Source organism: Eulemur rufifrons, chromosome 14 (genome assembly GCF_041146395.1).
Source record: "Eulemur rufifrons isolate Redbay chromosome 14, OSU_ERuf_1, whole genome shotgun sequence".
NCBI classification, from domain to species: domain Eukaryota; kingdom Metazoa; phylum Chordata; class Mammalia; order Primates; family Lemuridae; genus Eulemur; species Eulemur rufifrons.
The window spans coordinates 18,286,374-18,301,597 of NC_090996.1; the positions used below are offsets into that span (position 1 = coordinate 18,286,374).

The 15,224-nt window shown below is 49.0% G+C and overlaps 1 protein-coding gene across 1 annotated transcript in view; it reads right to left on the reverse strand.

Annotated features, from left to right (window-relative positions):
• The window catches only part of KATNIP (katanin interacting protein), a 169,054-nt gene that overhangs the window by 132,719 nt on the left and 21,111 nt on the right, over positions 1-15,224 (reverse strand). The gene's annotated exons all lie outside the window — the stretch shown is intronic.

Below are 15,224 nucleotides of genomic sequence, written 5' to 3' on the forward strand. Positions count from 1 at the left end.
ACTGGCCACTTGGCCTGATGGGAGGAGAGAGGCAGCCACAGTAGAATTTTCCCTCTGCCAAGCTCTGCCTCCATCCACCTGCTCTGCATCAGAGTACTCTTCCTGCTAAGGGAATGAGCCTCCCAATACAGGGCGTCTAGCACCAGGACCACACCTGTCTCCACCAGCCCAGCAGGTGGGGCGGTCTGAACACATGCTCAGGCACGCCCCAGGGACTGCCACCGGCCCCCTGAAGAGGAGAGAGCACTCCCTTCTAATTTAGCCTACAAACATTCCCTGAGCTTCTCCTATGGGTCGGGCCATGCATAAGGGCTAGAGACAGACAAGGATAAATGTAGTCTGGCCCCACCACCCTTCCCCAAATCATTTCCATCTTCCCCATCCCCACGCCATCCCAACAGCCACTTAGCCCTTCTGGCTGTTTCTCTTCAAGGTCATTGCTGTGAACTAAAACAAAATCTTAAACCCCCAGCTGACTGAATGGACCCCCTCTTGGCCAAGGAGACCCCAGAAATACCCTAAAGTTGAGTTGCTGGTCATGAGAAGGGAGGTCCAACATGTCTCACCATGCCGCCTTCTCTTCTTGGAGATGTCCTTTGTAACTCATTGACAGGCCTAAGGCTATGCAAGACAAAGCTTTTTTTTTTTTTGCCTTTTTTTTGAGACAGAATCTCACTCTGTCGCTCAGGCTAGAGTGCCGTGCTATGGCATCAATATAGCTCACTGCAACCTCAAACTCCTGGGCTCAAGTGATCCTCCTGCCTCAGCCTCCTGAGTAGCTGGGACTACAGGTGCGCACCACCACACCTGGCTAATTTTTTCTGTTTTTAGAAGAGACGGGGTCTCGCTCTTGTTCAGGCTGCTCTCAAACTCCTGACCTCAAGCAATCCTCCCGTCTCGGCCTCCCAGAGTGCTAGGATTACAGGCATGAGCCACTGTGCCAGGCCAAGACAAAGCTTAAACCACACCTACAGGTTCTCAATTTACAGATCACTTGAGTCTGGGTATATGTCTGGTGGCTTGTCTCTGATTAACAGAATTTCTTAACTTAAAACATTCCAAGCCTTTAGACAAAGCTTCATTTCCTTATGGTTAAATGATCACAAATCAAATAATCTTTAAACCCGCCTATAACCTAAAAGCCCCTGCTTTGAGATGTCCTGCCTTTTCGGGCCAAACCAATGTATGCCTTCCATGTATTGACTTATGACTATATGTGTAATTCTTGTCTCCCTGAAATGTATCAACCAAACTGTAACCCAACCATGGTGAGATCGCTTGCTCAAGGCTTCTTAGGTGTGGCTCTCTGGGCCATGGTCACACATATTCAGCCCAGAACAAACCTCTTTACACTATTTTACAGACATTGGGTTCTTTTCCATTGACATTGCCCTTGCTGTTTCCCCGGCCTAGAATGTTTCCCTGCTTGCTTGAGGGTGAGTGTGTTTGGCCTGTGTCTCCTCTTCCAGGGGCCTCTACCCTCGTCCCCAGCCTCCTCACCCTGCTCCCACTCCCTGAAAGCATCTCTTTGTGCATTTGTCTGTGGCGCCCCACCCCCCATCAGGACTCCAGACCCACCAGGGCAGGGACGGTGCCAGCTTGCTCACTGCTGTATCTCCCAGCACCCGACCAATTCCTGGCACACATGAGGAGCTTATAAGGTATTTGTGGAAAGGAGGGAACAAGGAGGAACAGAAGGAAAGGGAGGAAGACAAAATCCCTGGCCTCAAGGAACTTGGAGTGGAGGGTTGGAAGCGGAAAATCAATTGCTCCAGTGCAGTGTGGCAGGTCAGAGGAAGGGACCTGTGCCATGTAGGGTGGCGGGGAGAGCGGAGGGCCTGGCATTGCTGGCAGGGCTTGGCGGGCTTTGCCGAGGAAAGGACAAGGCACTGGATTGTAAAGGAGCTCACCAGGAGGATAGGGGAGGGCCGGGGGTGGGCAGCAGGGCATGCAGAAGGGGAACAGCATGTGCAAAAGCACGATGCCAGAGGACCCCTCGAGGCTGTCTTGGGGCTGGGCAGAGTGGTCAGAGAATGTTGGCTGAACCCAGGGGACAGCCAGAGGGACCTGGCTCTGACATTCCAGGCCTGCTTTCCACGTGATGAGGGCAAAGCCTGTCTGTGCTGCTGAAACCTTATGCTTAAGTCTAGGGCAGCGCAGCAGGGTTCAGGGGTCTCAAATTGGATTTACTCTCACGTACTACAGTCAGGATTTTTGCCATATGAGATAATGTCGATCTGGGAATATGAAGGCGACAGTTTAGTTTCCTCTCGCTCCCATCCCCTCCCTGAGCATCTGGGACTACGTTCCTTCCAGCCTCACCCCCCTCCTCTCTTCCCTACTTTCCTTCAGACTTACTGACACCTCCTAGTCCGTGCCAGGGCATGTCCTAGCTGGCAGTCTAGTGAGGAGGGCAGATTTTAAACAAATAACCCCACCACCGCCACCAAATGTGTGACGTCAATGCTCTGGTGGGGGTTGGAGTATGAGTGGCTTTAAAAGGGAGGTCAGGCAGAGATGCTTCCCTGCAAGTGACAACAGAACCAACACCTGAGGTATGCACAGGCTAATTAGGGGAGGAGGGGGAGAGTGTTCTAAGCAAAGTGGACGCATGCGCCAAGGCCACAGGCCAGCCTAAGTACTGAGCACAGAAGGGACAAGGAAGGCGGGTGGGACAAAGAGACCAGGGCCTGACACAGGCTGAGGCCAGACCACAAACACCAGGGGGCCAAGGCAGGAGTTTTCCCCTTAGCCTCAGATCTGTGGGAAGCCACACAGCATCACTGGAGCGGAGGGTGGGAGTTGGAATTAAGGGCTGTGGTGGCCGAGTCTGGGTGCCAGGGAGCAGATGTCAGCAGTGTGGAGGGACAGGGAGGAGGGATTTCCAAGGTAAAGGCACAGGGCTTGGTGATGGGTTGGGAAGAAGAGGAGAGGGAGACGGGGTACCAAGGATGACCCCGGGTTTCTGGCCTGTGTCACTGGAGGGATGGAGGTTCCTTTCCTGGAGAGGTGCAGGCTGGAGGAAGAGCAGATCTGAGTTTGGGTGGGGCATGTTGTGGTGAGGAGCCTCTGCAGCCCCCAAGAGGAGCAGTCGGGTGCTGGCAGTGGGTGTACAGGTTTGGGGTTCAGGGCTTCCTCTCTGCAAGCCTCCATCCCAGGCTGGGTCCCCTCTCCCTCAGCTGTGTTCCCGAGGCATTTCCACAGAGCCTGTGCTGGAGCACTTATCACAGGCTCATGGCCAGGGGCTTAGGGGTGGGAAGTAGATGCTGCGCACTGCGGGGCCTGGATCGCTCATGCCTCAGCTGCCGGGAGTGCAGATGGCTGGTGGCTCACTGCTGGGTCCCTTCCCAGGAAGAAACCTGTCTTGCCCAAGGTAATGCCTGCTCTCTGATACTGGTTGATGCCAAGGGTACAAAGACCCTGGCTCCTTGCCTCAACTGAGGGCATTTCTGAAGGGCCACCCATCCCCACCCAGGATCTGTGGGATCCCTGGGGCCTGCCTCACAGGTCAACTCCTCCCTCCACCCCTGCTGCCCTCACCCCCCAGGTATCATCCTGAGAGCCTTCCCCAGTACACGTCCTGTGCACGCATCTCCAGCTCAGAGACTGCTCCCTGGGGAACCCAAGACGGCACATGGCTCCACCCTGACCATGAGCTCCCAGGGCATGTTGGGACTCGTTACACCAAAGGCCACTGATAAATGCATTCGGAACTGGACGGACACGCCTGATATCCAGGACTTCCCGCAATGATCCTGAATTCAAACAGGCCAGACCCAAGTCCCAAACGTACAATTAATTGGGTCACAGGCTGCAATTTTAATTCTGAAGTATGGTCATTATGAAGGTGTATGACATATGGTCCTCAACTCCTGCGTTTTTGTTCAACAGCTGAGCCACCAAGTGGGGTGGCCAGGACTCTGGGTGGCGAAGCCAATTTAGGAACAGCAACCAGCTCTCGGGGAAGAGGCCGGGCGTGCAGACTGGGGGAGGTGGTGTTCGATAGTGCTGCTCTATTTTCAGGAAGGAAGGAAGGGATTGGGAGAATCTTGTCAGCCCCCAAAGTAGTGTGACACAAATGCCACGGTTTCTCAGCCTCCTGAGGATGCCCTCCTACCCATGGCCCTGCCAATGTGCTTTGCTCTAAAACACAGATCTCGGTGGCTTCTTCATTCAAAACCTGCAAAGGCTGGGAAGGCCAGTTAACAGAGCACTTTGGGGAGCAATGAGGCAGTATCCACTAAAACCAGACAAAAACCACACCCTGCATAGCCTCAATCTGCTCAGACCCGGCCATTTCACTCCTCAGAGTCCAGCCTAGAGAAAGACTCAACAGGAGCCTGGGGAAGAATGTGCAGAATGCTAGTTGAAAGCAAACCTTACGGCCAAATAACCCACAGCCTGTCCATCCCAGGAAATACTATGCAACAGGTTAAAAAAGAAAAGAGCAGATGACACCAAGCACGAATCTCCAAGACACGTATTTCAGGGAGAGTGGGCAAGTTGAGAGTTACAAAAGCATGTTGCAAAATGATACATCCAGTATGATACCACCTATGGTAAAAAAAAAAAAAAATACATTAAAAAACCCCCACATATACTTTATGACTACACAGGTATATAAATGCACACAGAAAGGTCTAGAAGGATATATGCTAAGCTCATGGCAACAGCTGCTCCAGGAGAGGATTATGGAGCAGTAGGAATTAGCAAAAGGAATATTAGCCTTATCTGGAAAGTTATAAATAATTTTTTATTTTATATTTTATTTTTGAGACTGTCTCACCCTGTCATTCAGGCTAGAGTGCCATGGTATCAGCCTAGCTCACAGCAACCTCAAACTCCTGGGCTCAAGCAATCCTGCCTCAGCCTCCCGAATAGCTGGGACTACAGGCATGTACCACCATGCCCGGCTAATTTTTTCTATATATTTTTAGTGGTCCAGATCATTTCTTTCTATTTTTAGTAGAGACAGGGCTCACTCTTGCTTAGGCTGGTCTCAAACTCCTGACCTCAAGCGACCCTCCCGCCTCGGGCCTCCCAGAGTGCTAGGATTATAGGCGTGAGCCACCACGCCCAGCCACACACCCACTTCAGAGCCTTGTGATAAAGTAACATAGTTCCACTCTTGCTAAAGCTAGGTTGAGTTTATTTTTTTTAACCAAGTCCTAAAATACAAGTACTTACCTTGCAGAGTTGCTATAAGAAATAAAAGTAATATGTGAAAAACCCTTACCTCAGTGCCTGGCCCATGAGAAGTAACATGCAATGCACGGTTGCTAATATTATTATTATAATCAAGCCACAAGGACATACTATTACAGGAACTGGACAAATTAATCATCTTTCCCAGTCATCTAAATGACTCTTCCCGGGAAGGGTGGCATGCCACGGGGTTCTGTCCTTGGTCCTATCCCAGGCCATAATTTTATCAATGGCTGGGTCTGACTGCTGAGGCTGTTCATTAAGTCTGTGGATAACATTCAGACGGGAGGTACACGGAATAAACTGGATGACGGAATCCGAGTTTAGATCACTTTCTTCAGGCTAGAGATGGAGGAAGACCAGTTTGACAAAATGCACCACGGTCAAGGTAAAGGTCCTACGCAAGGTCGGGGACACTGGAGGGAAGTGTGACTTGAGCAGAGTTCATGAGACAAAAGACAGGGCTTTAGCTGATGTGCTCAGTATGAGCTAACAGAATGGAGTAGCTGCCAAGATCTACCACCAGCACAGCACGCACAAGGAGTGTGTTAAAGACATTTGCTCACACTAAGAGAGAGGAGGGGCACTAACATGTTTGAATACCCATAGTGTGCCATGCCCCATGTTGAACACTCGACATCCACTGTTGCAATTAACACTCTTGTTAACCCAGTGAGGTAGGTATTATTATCATCATCCCCATTTAACAGGTAAGGACACTGAGGCTGAGACAGGTGAAGAAACTTGACCAAAGCAGTATAGAGCAGTGGCAGTATTTGAACCCAGTTCTTACTAGGAAAGGGCGCTCCATTCCTATATTCTACACTGATCAGTTCGCAGTTGGAATTTTCCATTTGGTTCTCAGACAGTGTACTTTCAGAGAAAAATGAACTTGTCTAGATGAAGGTGACCAGGGAAGTGAAAACTCTGAACAAGAAGTCACCTTGAGAATGAAGCAAGTTAGGAAAACCAAGAGCAAGTACACACATCAGCCTCTCCTACCCAAGTCCACAGAAATACCATTTAAAATCTATGACAGCATGGGACAATAAGGAGGGGTGCCACTGGCAGATTAAAAATGTTGAGGCATCCCCAAGAAATGGATGGCAGACAGAATCAGACTAATGCACAAAAACAGAGGCCAAAACAGCAGCTAGGAGGGACTGCCGTGAAAGGTGGAGGTGGCCCTGGGCTGCTCCAAACCCAGAGGCGGTACACTCTCCAGGGAGGGGCGAAGGCCCCAGGTTAAGGGTCAGAGAGATTGACTGAGAACTCTTGTGGGCATTCCAGGAGGTGGCCCTTTAATCCAGTTAGCCTTTGGGAGCTGTGACCATGGGTCTCTGGGACAAAAAGGCAGGGCATAGCTAGAAGGAAAAGGGAGATCTTGTGCTCACAAGATAAACTATTAGCATGACGCTTCTTGCACCATATTCTGCCCCTGGCTAATTTTTCTATTTTTTTGTAGAGATGGGGTCTCACTATATCGTCCAGGCTGGCCTTGAACTCCTGGCCTCAAGGAATCCTCCCACATTTGACTCCCAAGGTCCTAGGACTATAGGCGAGAGCCACTGTGCCTGGCCTTCAGTGGCTTTTAATTGGAATCCAGTCATGGTTAATTTATTGGGTTGGGGGAGGTATCAGACTATCTCCACTTGTCAGATGAGTAACCTGAGGCTCACATGTATCTGGCAGTCATTGCCCCTGCCTCCTTACAGGAGGGGAAGTCAAGTCACAGAGAGGGTAAGGACCCAGGCAAGGGTCCTCCTCTCTGGCTCTAAACAGGCAGCAGGGTCCTGGGAGATTCTAGGGGAAAGGAGAGAAAGTGACATATTCTTTCCACTTTGCACGGAACACAGGGAATCAGCTTGGCCCTGCACTTGCTGTGTTAACTGGGGCAAGTCATCTCACTGCTCTGAGCCTAGATTTCCTCTCGAGCAAGATGAGGATATTATTGCTCACCTCGCCAGAGTATTGTGAGGAGCAAGTACGACAATGGATGTGAAAGCAATTTTTAACAATTGTGCAATCTGTCTGTTTTACTGTTCCCATCACCCAGTGGCCAGGATGTGGACGGTACGTGTTTTTCACCTGCCCACTATCCTGTCCCCTTTCATCTGTCAACAGTCTCCTGATTTTCCTTTGGGAAAACACCCCTTCCTTCCCATAAGTTTAACATGGGATTCACCCCAGCCTACCCTCATCTCCAGGATGAATACACAACCGTGGACTGGCCAGCCAGTCTCAATCTGGGGACGTGGCTGGACTGTCACCCTTGGAGAATGCTCTCTTTTGCTGAAGTTGCTGAGAGAATTACACTAATGACAGGAAGGAGAAGAGGAGGAAGAGGCACCTATCACTTATTCAGGGATTATTAGGTGTCAGACACTGTTCTAGGCACCCCTGACTGCCCAGTGAGGAGGGTGCTATTACTGTACCCATTCTATATAGGAAGAAACTGAGGCTCAGAAGTGGTTAGGCTGCTTGGGTAGGTGATGAGCCAGGATTCGTCCCCAAGCCTTCTGGCTCCAGTGCCTGAACTTTCCCCTCCAGGCTATCTGGCCTCTCTGCTGTAAGCCTGGGGCTACTGGTGGCCATCTTGGCACTGAGTGAGAACAGCCTGCTGGAGAATAGATCTGCCACGGGAGAAGGCAGAGTTGAGAGGGACTGAGTCTGAGCACCTAGATCAAGCCATGCCTGATGTCCACCCCTGAATGTTTCAGCTAAGTAAGGCAACAAATTCTCTTTTTGGCTGAAGCTGGTTTGAGGATGGCTTCTATCACTTAAACAGAGTCTGAGAGACATGGACTGAGGACCCTAACAAAGTCCAAGTCAGAGAACCATTGGTTCTTGTCAGACTTGGGGGACCACAGAGGAAACAGTGGCCCAGCAAGGGGAGATCCAGTCCAGAGGCAGCAGCCTGGACTGGAGCCGACATGGTCTGGCACTTTTATGACCCTTGTGCTGCCTCTCCAGAGGTGTCCCCAGACTAAGGGACAGTTTTCACAGGGGTGTTTTTAGCCTAGAGAAATACCTTTCACGAGTACCTTGCAATAAATTCCTCTTAGTAACATTCTTTTTACTAATCATATTGTATATTCCATAAAGTGATTTTGGAGGATAGAGGAAGGAGGTAAAGGGAGACACTTTAAAGGCAATTTCATGCCTAAGATCTAAGGATAGAGAAAACTTTGATGATGCTCTACTGAAGGGCACATTGCTTATCCAAAACAGACGTGGGAAGGGAAAGCTGTCAACATTATCTCTTTCTGGTCACAAATTGCAGTTCTCTGATGGGTTTTTCCTAGAGTTTAATCTTGTGCTGGAAGCTAAGCTGATACCAGGAAGGTTTTAGACATGTCAATCTTCTGCCTGGCATTTTATCAGAAATTGATTCTCTTTGCTTTTCGAGGCTGAAGCCTTGGCCTTGTTGTTGTTAAACTTGGGATCTAGGCACTGTGTTTGCGTACATGTCTCCTACAGCGCCCAAGCTGGTTGCAGGGGTCCCGGAGTCGACTGGGGATTCATATGCAAGCAATTCCAACAGGGAGGGATTATGTGTCATTCTTCGATCCACCAAAGGGGTGAGGAACCCTGGTCCAATCCATGTCCTGCTCTTTCTTGGCAAGATTTTTCTATCTCCGACTTTGAAGGGATTATCTTTTTAAACGGGCTGTTTTGCCTCTGCCAGTCCTAAATTATAATCCTTAACATTTATTGATCTCCTAGTATGTACTAGGCACAGTTCTAAGCACTTTATACTTATGAACTCACCAAATCCTTACCACTGCCCTGTGACACAGGTTCTGTATCATGCCTACCTCATAGGAGGGGAAGTCAAGTCACAGACAGGGTAGGTAACTTGCCTAAGTGGCAGAGCTAGCCTAGCAATCCAGGCTGTTCACAGGCTCAACTGCTTTGCTGCACAGCTTCCAACCCTGCCATGTGACCTATTTGCCCTGCATAAATCAGAAGCTGTCAATGTTACCACGGGCCCAATTTTCCAAGTTCTCAAAGCTACAGAGACCAAGACCTCAAGAAGCAGAAAGACTGACAACAGTAATTTCCCAACAGGGAATGCATTTGGCAATTGGATCTACAATATATTTAGTTCTCCTCTGCCCAGAAATAGGAACTAAAAGGTTTCATTCCGGTAAAAGTGCAGACTTGGAATGTCAGCTGTCATATCAGGCTCTTTGTAATGCACCACCAGCAGCTCACATTTCCTTTTTTCTTTCTTCCTTTAAAAAAAAAAAAAATTAAACAAAGCAATTGAGATCTGTAAATATGGACGGGAAAGCTCCTGATTCCCCAGAGGCTGAAGATGCAAGAACACTGAGAACTGAGCTGAGGAAAGGGAAGGAAGTGTCTGCTGTTTGCTTGCTAGTGGAGTCTGACACTCACACTAAAAGTCATCAGTCCCACTGGCCTCCTGCAATCAGCCAGGACAGCTGCCCTGAGTTAAGGGCCATGAGTGATAGCTTGCAGAAATCAAGGTAAACTTCTCAGCCAGGCGTGGTGGCTCACGCCTGTAATCCTAGCACTCTGGGAGGCCAAGGCGGGAGGATTGCTCAAGGTCAGAAGCTTGAGACCAGCCTGAGCAAGAGCAAGACCCCGTCTCTACTAAAAAATAGAGAGAAATTATCTGGACAACTAAAAATATATATAGAAAAAATTAGTTGGGCATGGTGGCGTATGCCTGTAGTCCCAGCAACTCAGGAGGCTGAGGCAGAAGGATCGCTTGAGCCCAGGAGTTTGAGGTTGCTGTGAGCTAGGCTGACGCCACGGAACTCTAGCCAGGGCAAAAAAGTGAGACTCTGTCTCAAAAAACAAAACAAAACAAAACAAAACACAACTTCCCTGCTCCCACCCTCTCTGAGACTAGGGAACAAACTATAGGGGTGGCCACTAAATTGCTCCATTGTGGGTACCTCGGCCAAGGACAGCCACACCTGAATCTGGCCAGCCCTCTACAAGTTGCCTGGAACAAAAAGCTCTGCCCCTTTCATGCATTGTTAGGAGATAAATTGGAAACATCAATTTAAATAAAGCACACACTCTTTCATCCATTAATTCTACTTCTAAAAATTTAACCTTTGGCTATTCCTGCACATGTACACAAAGATATCTGCTCTAGAATATTCTTTAAAGTATTCTTATAGTAGCAAAAGACTATGAATTGCCTAGATGTTCATTAATTGGGAACTAGTAATACATGTATGCAATTATTTAGTAGCGAAAACTGATCTGAACTAACGTGGAATTTATAGCCTTTATCCCACTTAGTAGGAATATTCATATGTTGCTGTATATAATAACGTATTTGATTATCAAATGCTTTTCTGGGCCCTACTGGGATGGTATTACTTTTTAAATCTAAAAAAATGAAACAGATTTGGCCCTAAAGGGTTCAAATAAAGGATTATGCTCCTATACATCCACAATGGAATACTATGCAGCCAAGAAAAGAATGAAGTTTATCCACTTATCCTGCTATGGAAGGATGACTCCAAGACATGTTGTTAAATGAAAAAAAAAAAAAAATCAGGAACAAAACAATGTGTGTTCTATGCTATCGTGTTAAATAAGGGAGGAGGATGGATAGGTGGGTAAAGGAGATAGAACATATTTGTTCTGCATAGTTCCATAGCTGTAGAGCATTTCTGGAAGGACACATAAGAAATTGATTACAGTGGCTGCCTCTTGGGAGAGGAGGGGATGGCTGTCAGGAGTACTGTACCCCGCAGATACTCTTGAGTATTGATTAGCAAGGCCAATCAGCCTCTGTCTCTGGCTTCTGACCTGGGCTTATAAAGAAGAAACAGTTAATAAACAAGAGCATCAAGACAGAAAGCAGCAAGGTTCAGAGACCCAGAGGGGACAGAGATGGTTGTCCAGATAACCTCATCCCTGGAGGCACTCTGGATCCTGGGCTCCCGCCTTTGCTGTATTCCCCTGAGATCTCTGTCTCCTCCTTTGCTTAGGAAAAATGAAGGGAGTCTCTAGTCTTGCACCAAAGTCTCTGCTAACAGTAGGAAGTTGTTTGTGTGTGTATGCGCATGCCCGTGTGCGTGTACGTGCATGCAAAGGGAAGGCTTAGAAGGCTTAACATTTTCTAGGTGGGTGAGTTAAATGACTTTTGCAATCCTTTACAAAGTCAGCTCCAGAAATGAGTGTGCTGTCAAGAGCATTTTTTGGAATCTCCAATCAACTGCAAATGATGGCAGCCCATTATCATGGGAGGCTCTCTGAGTGGTTAAGAATGGGGGCTCTGGGACTAGCCTGCCTGGTACCCACTTGGTCTGGGGACACACAGCCAGGAAGCAGGAAGGCTGGAGTCAGCCTACAGTCCAGCTGGAGAGAGGGAGGCCCCTTTGGTAAGAAGTGCAGTTGCGCTGCCTGTATCCTGTTAATCTCTCTGCTAAAAGCTATACGCTCTGAATCTGCAGTTCCGCAACCCCTGGGCCACAGAGCTCCACCACTAACCCCCATCGCCTGTCCATGGAAAAATTGTCTTCCATGAAACCGATCCCTGGTGCCAAAAAGGTTGGGGACCGCTGCTGTAAATGACATACCTAACATTCCTGTGCCTAGAGCACTGTGCCAGGTACTTTAATATGTTACTGCCTTTAATCTGTACATCTGCTCTCCAAGAGGGGCATTATCAAATGAGGTGAGAGGGTCAAGACACTTGTCCAAGGTCACACAACTGGGACTTGAGGCAGAGCTGCTTGACTCCAGGACCTGATCTGCTGCCCCCACAGCACCTTGTGGGTACTAATTCACGGAGTCGCCAGGAGCCTCTGTGGCTCTGTGTGGTACGAGGACATGTCCCCAGGACTACACCCATGACCCCCACAGTGCCCTGGGAACCAGCATGGACGCTGTGGACTGGATGACGAATAAAGATTTCTTCCTCCTCTGCTATTTCCTTTTTATATTTTTTTTAACACTGCCTGATAAATCTACTTCCTAATGATTTTTGAGTAAACTACAATGACCACAATTTCAAAATCATTAATAATTCATGACCAAAGGCCATAAACACTATATAATCTCCGTAGGCAGGAACCATGAATACTCGTTAGAGACGAGGCTGAGAATATTTTTACCAGCTGAACTGGAAATATCTACCGACTTTAAGCCAACCTCCAAAAGCTACATTTTCCAGAAGTGACAGAGACCTTTCCATCACCTCAGTTCAGGACACCTCTTCTGAGAAGTCTTCTCTCCCTCCTCTGGTACCCCCTGGAGCTTTATCTGGGATTCCTCTGTGATGTTTGTCATTCTCTTCTTTGACGGGTGGCTACTGGTATCTGAGAGGGTAGGGAAGTGCGGTGCCCTCGGGGCCGGGCAGGCCATGCACAGTGCGCAGTGTAGCCCCAGGCTCCAGAGCAGGGGCTGCCTGGGTCAGCGCTGCACGGATGAGCACCGGGTCTCACCCACGGCTGCACTTCGGAACCACTTGGGGGGACTGCAAAATTCTGATGCCTGGCTTGCATCTCCAGAGGTACTGACTTAACTGGCTTGGAGGCCTGGACATCGGGATATTTAAAAGCTCCCAGGTAATCCTAATGTGCAGCAGCTGGTGACCCACCGATGTAAAGCACTCAGCACAGGACCTGGCACAAGGTGGGTGCTGTGTCCCTGTTCACTAGGAGCAGGTGTTGGGGGAGGGCAGGGATGGCAAACTAGGGGGCCGCCATCTAATGGGGACAGCACTGCTAACAACAGCCATTGCCCACTGGTGTCATTCTCCATTTTTCCAAAGAAGCCAGAAGTCTGCATTTTTATGTGAATCGTGGACACCTAATTTTTAAAAAATTATAACAGGGTATGGGCCAGATACAATGCATCTTTGGGCTGAACTTGGCCCGGCAAGCTCACTGAGAGCAGTCTCACCCTCCCTTTGCTGTGTCGGCCTGCACAACCTCACCACCGAAGGAACATGAAGCGTGTCCCGGGCTGCTCGCTGCAACCAGCTCTGGGAGAGACACAGCTTGTCTTTTCCCTGCCTTTCGTGGTGCTATACCTGATCTATACCTGGCATCCTGTGTAAGGCACGGAGTGCCAGGAAGCCCAGATTCCACAGACGAGGGCGGGGGAGGGATGCCGAAAGATGAAGTAGGTGGAAAAGCCAAGTTATAATATATCAGATGAGAGTCCTGGCAGCTTGCTAGTAGTTTTTTGTTTTTTTTTTTTTCTATTGTTTTCCTAACCAAACAAAAGCCTCATTGAGAGAGTCAGCACCTTCCTTTTTAGAAGGCCCGAAACCATCTTAAATATCTTTCAGGGTTAAGCCTGGGTATTGTGATAAACAGTTTCACCATTTTCTCTCACCTCCAGCACTTTTCAGAAGAGGAATGATCTGAAATGCTTTCAGGCGACCAGTATGATGGGAGTTGCCACAAAAGTGGCAATTAGGGAAGCCCTGTTGCCAGAGAGACAAAGACAAGGGTACCCTATCTCAACTAGTTCTCCACCGTCTTGCTCTGTCATTTCCCAGCTCATTTCTCTCTCTCTCTCTCTCTTTTTTTTTTTTTTTTGCTTTTTTCTTTTTTGTAAAAATGGGGTCTTCTTGTGTTGCCCAGGCTGGTCTTGAACTCCTGGCCTCGAATGATCCTCCCACCTTGGCCTCCCAAAGTGCTGGGATTACAGGCATGAGCCACCGTGCCTGGTCCCTAGCTAATTTCTTAATGTGGGTAAATGGGATGCTGCTATTCTGTGACCAAAGGCCTGGGGTCAGTTTAATCGATTCATTCCTGGCTTGGGGGCTGGGCTCCGCCCATGGTCAAAGAACTGAGGGAGGCCAGGAGGCCTGCGCTCACTTTTCCAGCTCCTCTATCTCAGGGTCTCCGGAAGGACTTTGTGGGAAGACAGACACCTGCTCCAGCCTACAGAAGAAATATCCTTACCAGAGGGAGTGGGAAATCCACACAGGCTCAGCCTCTAGACTGCCCACTGGAGCTGACATTTAGATCTGTTCAACAGCACCAGAGTTCCTAAGCCTTCTCCCGGCCCTCCTCCCAGGTGGGCCAACTGAAATAAGAAAACCCACACTGGCTGTTCTGGCTACAGCTGAGAAAGGAAATGACAGGAGAGAGGGAGGACGTCAGAGCAAGGCGCACGAGGCCCTTTGCAGACCAACCCAATGTACCTCCTCGGAGCTGGCTGAGAACCGGGAGATGGAAGGAGAAAGGCTGAGTCCTGTTGGCATTTTGGAGCCCCTGAACACAGCTAAGCCTGACAAATGCCCTTTTGTCATTGGAATTACGTCACTTTACAATAAAAGGGTTAGTACATAAGTGTTGATGGATTTCAGAATTGATCAGTGATATAGTTAGGATATTTGGCCCCTCCAAATCTCATGTTGAAATTTGATACTCAGTGTTGGAAGTGGGCCCAGTGGGAGGTGTTTGGGTCATAGGAGCGGGTCCCTCATGAATGGCTTGGTGCCATCCTGGTGGTAATGAGTGAGTTCTCGCTCCATTAGCTCGTGCCAGAGCTGGTTGCTTAAAAGAGCCTGGGCACCCCCTCCTCTCTCTCTTGCTCCCTCCCTCGCCATGTGACATGCCTGCTCCCCCTTCGCCTTCTGTCATGAGAGGAGGCTTCCTGAGGCCCTCATCGGAAGCACATGCCGGGACCAGGCTTCTTGTACAGCCTGCAGAACTGCGAGCCAAATAAACCTCTTTTCTTTATAAATTACCCAGCCTCAGGTATTACTTTATAGAAACGTAAAACAGACTAACATAGTCGATATTTCTGACAACCCACACACCTTCATTTCCCTGCACTCCTGCACCCATCTGCCACTAAATCAGACTCAAGTTTAAACTCCCATGAGCTTGGGACTTGATCAAAGAGCCCTGCCGTAGCCCGTGGGTCCTTGCTACCACTTTCCACCCACCTTGGGCTCAATGATCTTGCACCTTTCCTTATTCATGTCTCTCTGACTTTGGCCACACTGTTTCCTTGGCTTGGAAAACTTCCAGTCACCCTTCAAGAGATGGCCTGCACGTCAC